Source organism: Takifugu rubripes, unplaced genomic scaffold (genome assembly GCF_901000725.2).
Source record: "Takifugu rubripes unplaced genomic scaffold, fTakRub1.2, whole genome shotgun sequence".
Classification (NCBI taxonomy): domain Eukaryota; kingdom Metazoa; phylum Chordata; class Actinopteri; order Tetraodontiformes; family Tetraodontidae; genus Takifugu; species Takifugu rubripes.
Genome location: NW_021821634.1, coordinates 659,619 through 665,294, shown reverse-complemented (window position 1 = coordinate 665,294; position 5,676 = coordinate 659,619). Strand labels below are relative to the sequence as shown.

The 5,676-nt window shown below is 50.4% G+C and overlaps 1 protein-coding gene across 1 annotated transcript in view; it reads right to left on the bottom strand.

The window, feature by feature from the left end:
* Positions 1 to 5,676, bottom strand: part of n4bp1 (nedd4 binding protein 1) — a 21,809-nt gene that overhangs the window by 6,067 nt on the left and 10,066 nt on the right. The gene's annotated exons all lie outside the window — the stretch shown is intronic.

Sequence of the window (5,676 nt, the reverse complement as noted above, 5' to 3'; positions counted from 1 at the left end):
CTGCCTTCCTCCATTCAGGATCACGTTGGGTTAGAGTCTAACCGTTAGACTAACCCTAAACCTATGACGAAGAGGAAGAGGGAGATGGACCATCTGAGAACAACATCATTGTGATTCCCACTTCCAGTTTGGCAGCATGAAGGATATATCCAGGTCTTGGAAATAGCTCATCACCCTGGTCCTGATGTTCTGTGGGATGTAGAAGAAGCCCTGTTATCACCTGCTGTGGCCCTGGATTTCTCCCACATGGTTACGTTGGTTTCCAGGTACCCTTGAGCAAGGTACCAAACCCACGAGGGCTCACACCGGCCCTGTGATGAAGCGGCCACTCATCCAAGGGTGGACCCTACCTTGGCCCATATGTGCACCCCCCCGTGACCCTGAAAGGGATGAATAAGATTTAAGTTTTACTCCGTGCCGTTGAGTCCAGTGCGTGGTCCACGTGACATCACAGGCAGAGTTGAAACTCATCTGTGTAACCATGACAGCTCATTTTGTTTTACCGCTTTCCCCAACAAGAAATCGGTTGTGGCTATTCTCACCTCCACCGCTCCGAAGAGGCATGACTGAGGAAGCAGACAGGCTAACCCTTCCTAGCATGACATATCGACTCATGTCACGTTAGCCTGGCTGCTTCCAGGTGTGAAAAGGGATTTTTTTGACTGATGTTTCTGTAAAACAAACAAACTATGATAGGTTGCCCGGCAACAAAAAACGCAACCAGACGTGTTATCATGTGATCTTGCCAAGAGCCTGTCTGCACAGGAAGGTGTGAGAGCCAGGGCAGGTGGTTCAAGCCACACTAAAGCCACAGCTAAAAACCTGCTTTCTCAATAGAGAGATGCGACAAAAGCAGCAGCAGAATGTAAAGTAGCCGCAGGTGAAGATGGAGGGACGCAGGATACCTTGAAAGAGTGGTGCAGTTAAAGAAGACGGAGCGTTATTGCTGCTTGGTTACTCTGGGATGAGCAGGGTGTCTCAAATACACACTGGGGGCAGAGGGGACGCCTCGCTGGGCACCAAGGTCCTTCCTCTCTGTAAATTAAAACCATTAATAACCAACTGGGAGGAAGCAGAGAAAGGCTGAGGTGGGAGAGAGATGGATGGACAGCGGGGGAGGGACAAGGAGGGACGGGGACAGAGGGACAGAGGGGATCTGGAGATCTGGAGCAGATGAAAGATGGCAAACAGACGGAAACCTGAAGAGAAAAAGTGAAACAAAGGAAAGTAGAGGAGGATCAGGAGGAGGTGTGTATAAATCACTGCTGTGGCGGGGGAGGGGGGGAGGAGGAGGGAGAGAGGGGGAGGGGGAGGGACAGAGGGAGAGAGGGAGGGAGGGAGGGAGGAGGGAGGGGGAGGGGGGAGAAAGGGAGGGAGGGAGGAGAAAGGGAGGGAGGGAGGAGAGGGACAGAGGGAGAGAGGGGGGGGATGGGAGGAGGAGGGAGAGGGGGGGAGGGGGGAGAGGGGGGAGATGTCACATCTCTCTTTGATGGCGTCTGCAGCCACATGTAAAACGAGGATGTTCGACGTCTGTAGCAAATAGAGAAAAGCATCTACTCCTGGGAGGTGAAGGACACAGGTGAACCAGCCTCTCAGGGGCCTCAGGTGTCTCACCCCCACTGGGGCAGAACATGAGCTCTTCTGGAGCTGCTGGGGGAATTCTGTGGGCACCTGCCACCTTCTGTTGCCACAGTTTAGGTTTTGGAGCGGTCCACCTACTGAGGATCATCCCTCCACCTACACCTGTGCACACACCTGTACACACACCTGTACACACACATGTACACACACAGAGGTGAGAGTCACTGTAAATCCGTGCTGGTGCAGCCTCACATCTCCGTATTTTGCCCCCGTGTGTTCAGTTGTGTAATGACTTCCAGCATCCGCTGACCTCAGATGCAGCTTGTCTGAGAACAGAACAACACTGAACAACAACAACAACAACAACAACAACAACAACGTTGTCTGCACAGCTGCCCGTCAGTAGCTGCAGCTAGTTTGGAAAATATGAGCGTCGGGAAGCAGCGGAGAACAGGAAGCTAAAGCTAATCAATACACTCTAAAGAGGCCCAAGTTGATTGGATCCCCATCCTGGGTTTGAACACGGGGTTTGAGTCTTTTAGCTTTGCAGTTCCAGACGTCCTTGCTAATATCGCCTAGCAACAGTTAGTCCACAAGTTCATTTTTCCTTCCTCTTTTCTCGTGTTCATTTATGTTCATTAAAATCTGCCAAATAGTTCACTGGTTTTGTAAGCAGCTTTAGCCTTGAGTCAGCTCGCTGGGTTGTTCATCCACACACACACACACGCACACGCACACACACACACACACACACACACACACGGTGAATGAGTGCAGCACAAACAAGATGTTAGCGAGTGTCAAAGCAATATCTGTCTCTCTTTACTGCTGCCTACCTCTTTATTTTCACCTCAAGGACAGAGAGGAGGAGGCAGGAGGAGGAGAAAAGAGAGTAATGACGGAAAGATGGGAGGAAAGAGAAAGCTTTACATTTCAGTATGAAAGCTTTTCAATGGCTTTGCCAAACATTAACGATCAGGATGAAGAGGCTCAAGAAAAAGAACGATCCTCAGAATGAGTGGAGTGAAGTGAAACAGGGCTTCAATTAACACTCCCTAATTCTGCCTCGTTGCTCCCTCGTTGCCGTAGGAACAGTGTTTTGTTTACCTTTTTGGAGTAGAGGTCAATAGTAAAAAGACAATTCTAAAGGTACCAGGAAAAAAGGACCGATTCACTTTTAACCCTCAGTTAACCAAAGGTTCGACTCCCTCCGTCATTGGTGGATACACACTCGCAGCCTCTATTTTAGCTCTACAAACACGACTGTGTGTTTCCATCTTTTTGAGAGGGAGGAAAAGAAGAGTCTGCTGGCCAAGAAGCCATAAGCTGAGGCAGCTGAAGGAAGAACACGCACAGAACCACCAGTGTCAGAGGCCGAAGGACCACGACAGGCCTATAGGGTCTAGCGCCGTACCCCTCGCCCACCTACCAGCAGCAAGACTCAAAGGAAGTTTCAGGAGCTTTCAGGTGCGACCACAAATCTCAGGTGATCTGGAGGTTCTTTGACCCCCATTAACAAATTCCTGCACATAAAAGCTGCTGGACATATTTGGTAAAGGGATGAATCACACAAATGTCCTAAACACAGGAAGAATTCAATTCACGGTACGACCATTAGCATTCAGACAGCATTGCTTAGCATTGTCGAGGCGCGCTGCCGTGCGTGTGTAATTATGTTATTAGCTTTTTAATTCCTGTCCTGTTTGCACTCATTTAATTGTGCCGTGTGTTGCGGTCCCACCGATGTGTCGCTGATTACTGCACTCAGCCGTTTCATTAAGCCTAATTAAATGAACGTTATTTCAGTCCCGCCTTCAGCAACACACTCATGAGCACTGTGTGCGTGAGCGCGTGCGTGAGCGTGAGCGTGGAAGAGCGAGAAAGACAGAAGCTTGTTGGGTGAATTCCACTGTCAGACCTACGAAACTAAAGTTAGACCCTAAACATCAGAGCGCTCTCTCTCCCTTGGCCTCTCTCTCTCTCTCCCCCCCCCCCTCCACGTCACGTCATGAACGTCACTACACACCAGGGACACAGAGGTGCACGTGGACATCAAGTGCTTAGAAGGTCCATGTGTTGCTGTAGTTGTGTCCAGGCAGGTCATGGAACTATAGAGACTCCAGCTCCGTCGTGGGTGAGCGGATCTTTTCTTCCAAGCAACCTGTTCCAGGTCCAGGTCCAGGTCCAGGTCAGGTGACTCTTCGTCTCTCAATCCGAAGTTGAGCAGATTTTTCTCTAGAGGTCCCTCTCAGCATTACTGTCCCTCGGAGAGGTCCTCAGTGGACAGCAACGTCCTTTCTGTCTCTGACCATTCAGTCTAAGGGACGAGTCAGTTTGATACTGTCCTCCATCAGCCATCTGTCCCTCAGGAGGAGGGTCCCCGTCCCTCGCTGCCTCAGACCTACACTAGCAAACCTGCCACCCCCAAGCACACATTCCACTGAATGTCCCTTATTTCAGGTCCAATCTGAAGAAAAGTCCACCCCTGCAAACATCCAGACTTATTGACTATGTGCAGAGGACTGTGATCACGTGGTCAACCAGTCATGACTGTGTTTTGAGTGCTGCATAGGTAACGCCGCAGTTTGCCAGTGAGAACGGACCCTTGAGGGTCAGGACACCTTGGACTCAGAAATGCTGAGACTCTGCTTGAAGAAGACATCTTTAAAAAACAAGCTAACACGAACCCACAAAAACAACTGACTGAATGCTCAGGAAAAAATACTGTTGCCAAACACGAGGGGCCACGGTGGAGCTTACGCAACCATCTGGTGATGGACAGGTGTCCCAGGTGATGGACAGGTGTCCCAGGTGATGGACAGGTGTCCCAGGTGATGGACAGGTGTCCCAGGTGCACTAGCAAGGTGATTGCCAACGATCAGCAGGTGAAGCACAGGTGCTGCAGTTCAGACGGTACAATCATCTGGCATCATGAAGCAGCCTCTGTGAGTGTGGGCTGAGGCGGAATATACGTTTAGAGATGAGTGCTCATCGATGCTAAATGTGTGTGCGTCGCTATGTGCGTCACTATGTGTGTGTGGTGAATGTCACAACACGCACATCGAGACTCCTGTGACCTGGTGTGTGTCCATGAAATACAGACGGAAGGTAATTAAACAGGGATCAGACTGCTCTTATCAAGGGCTCTTCACTGCTGGGCTAAATTAACCTCTGCATACCCTCACTCACACACACACACACACACACACACACACACACACACACACACGCACACACACACACACACACACACGCACGCACGCACTCTCTCTCTCTCTCACACACACACACATCGTTGTATCTTTCCGAGGAATTTCATAGATATAAAATATTTCCAGGCCTCTAACCTAACCTAACCCTAGCTCCCTAACCCCCTAATTCTAGCTCCTAACCCTAACCCTCTAACCCCGAGCTCTCTAACCCTAACCCTCTAACCCCTAGCTCTCTAACCCTAACCCTCTAACCCCTAGCTCCCTAACCCCCTAAATCTAGCTCCTAACCCTAACCCTCTAACCCCTAGCTCTCTAACCCTAACCCTCTAACCCCGAGCTCTCTAACCCTAACCCTCTAACCCCTAGCTCTCTAACCCTAACCCTCTAACCCCTAGCTCTCTAACCCTAACCCTCTAACCCCTAGCTCTCTAACCCTAACCCTCTAACCCCTAGCTCTCTAACCCTAACCCTCTAACCCCGAGCTCTCTAACCCTAACCCTCTAACCCCTAGCTCTCTAACCCTAACCCTCTAAGCCCTAGCTCTCTAACCCTAACCCTTTAACCCCTAGCTCTCTAACCCTAACCCTCTAACCCCTAGCTCTCTAACCCTAACCCTTTAACCCCTAGCTCTCTAACCCTAACCCTCTAAGCCCTAGCTCTCTAACCCTAACCCTCTAACCCCTAGCTCTCTAACCCTAACCCTCTAACCCCTAGCTCTCTAACCCTAACCCCCTAAGCCCTAGCTCTCTAACCCTAACCCTCTAACCCCTAGCTCTCTAACCCTAACCCTCTAAGCCCTAGCTCTCTAACCCTAACCCTTTAACCCCTAGCTCTCTAACCCTAACACTCTAACCCCTAGCTCTCTAACCCTAACCCCCTAAGC